The sequence below is a fragment of the Bison bison genome, unplaced genomic scaffold, assembly GCF_000754665.1.
Source record: "Bison bison bison isolate TAMUID 2011002044 unplaced genomic scaffold, Bison_UMD1.0 scf7180017864135, whole genome shotgun sequence".
Lineage (NCBI taxonomy): Eukaryota > Metazoa > Chordata > Mammalia > Artiodactyla > Bovidae > Bison > Bison bison.
This window is the reverse complement of record NW_011494707.1, coordinates 5,924,007-5,926,091: the sequence shown is the minus strand read 5'-3', so window position 1 is coordinate 5,926,091 and position 2,085 is coordinate 5,924,007. Positions and strand designations below refer to the sequence as shown.

General features: G+C 46.2%; 1 pseudogene; it reads left to right on the top strand.

Moving 5' to 3' along the window:
- Window positions 1-280: 280 nt before the first annotated feature.
- Window positions 281-1,216, top strand: LOC104988550 (annotated as a pseudogene).
- Window positions 1,217-2,085: the final 869 nt, after the last annotated feature.

Sequence of the window (2,085 nt, the reverse complement as noted above, 5' to 3'; positions counted from 1 at the left end):
GTGTGTGTATTATATACATATATATTTCTTTTTATTTCCATTATGGTTTATGGCAGGATAGTGAGTATAGTTCCCTGTGCTACACACTAGGACTTTGCTGTTTATCCATTCAATATATAATAGGAAATAATTTCAGAGTAGAGGTGGATCCAGTTTTCTGGCAGCGGGGTGGCTATGGGCCAGGGAAGGGATGCACTGCTGTGGGGTGGGAACTGATGTCATCCCCAAGAAGCTTGCATGGCCAAGTATAGGGAGTGAGTGACTGTCTTGGCTGAGATGGATGTCCAAGCAGTTGGATGTGTACAAGACCAACCTGAAAGAATATGTCAGCAAGCCCAAGCAGGGGATCTGGAAGAATCCTGTGTCCCAGATGCAGTTCCAGGACACGTGTGCTACTATTGGGGGTGGATTCTTTGGCCTCTGGGAAAGGATTTTGGTCTGAGATGCTAGGCATGGGAGACGTCTATTATAAGCTGGGTGTCTAGATTATTCACGTGTGCCTGGCCCTGAAGCAACAGAATGGAGACCTGATAACTCTGGAGTGACTACATGACATCAACAGGTGTTAAAAGGAAAGGTCACATTCACCCAGGATGTCAGCCAAGACGACCTGATTGGGGCCATCAAGACACTGGAGGCACTCGGCACTGGCTTTGGCGTTATCCCTGGGGGCGGCACCTACCTCCTTCGGTCTGTCCCTCTGAGTTAAATATGGATCATGCTGTGGTGCTGCAGGTGGCAGGGAAAATGGCTCTGTGACTGTCAGTGATATCAAAGTCAGTCTTTTATTTTTAAATTATTTATTTGTTTTCGGCTATGCTCATCTTTGTTGCTGCAGGAGCCACGCTCCAGTTGCAGAGTGGTGTGTGGGCTTCATGGCAGTGGCTTCTCTTGTTGCGGCTCCCAGACTCAGTAGTTGTGGTGCACAGGGGCTTAGTTGCTCCACAGCATGTGGGATCTTCCCAGACCAGGAATCGAACCTATGTCTCCTGCACTGGCAGGAGAATTCTTTACCGCTGAAGCCCTTATCAAAGCCAGTCTTAAATGGGAGATGGAGCAAGCAAGGCAAGTGCTGCAACACCTGCTGAAGGAAGGGCTGGCTTGGCTGGATCTGCTGGGCTCCAGAGGAGACCTACCACTGGGTGCCAGGTCTCCTCTCTGACCTCTAGACTCCCAGGAGAGTACAGCTGAGGTGACCAGAGAAGCCCACCCTTGACTGGGAATGCTCAAGGGGGGCACAGCAGTGGGCAGGGAGAAGAGAGAGGAGTTGGTGGTGAATAAAACCTGGACAACTTTGTTTTCAAAAAGAACATCCCTGACAGTCTATTGGTTAAGAGTCCGTACTTCCAAAGGAGGAGACACAGGTTCGATCCCTGGTCTGGGAAGATCCCACATGCTTCAGAGCAACAAAGCCTGTGCACTGCAACTCACAAATGAGCCCACGCTCTAAGACCTGGGAGCCACAGCTATTGAAGCCCACGTGCCTTGAGTCTGTGCTCCCCAACAAGTGGAGCCCCCATAAAGAGAAGGCCACACCCCGCAACAAAGAGTAGCCCCTGCTCATTGTAACTGGAGAAAAGCCCAGGTAGCAATGGAGACCCTGCACAGCCAAAAATAAGAAGGTATAGAAAATGAAAAACACTCCCTAACCCATCAGGAAAAAAAAAAAAAAAAGAACAGGAGGACTTCCCTGATGGTCCAGTGGTTAAGATACTTTCACTGCAGGGGGTGAGGGTTCAATCTAAGAACTAAGATCTCACATGCCCTGAGATGTGCCCCCTCCAACTTTTAAAAATATACACATCTAAAGCATTATTTCTAAAGAATTCATCTTAGAAGCTCTTATCTCATTTACTCAGTTTCACTACTTATGACGTATCATCATACCAAGTTAATTTTTCTTCTCTTTGTTAAAAATTGAAGTATAGTTGATCTACAATGTTGCATTAGTTTCTGAGGTATAGCCAAGTGATTCAGATAAATATATACGATCAATGTATATATAATTTTCAGATTTTTTCCAATATAGCTCACTACAAGATAATTGATATTGTAGTAAGATAAATGATAGTGAATATAGTTCCC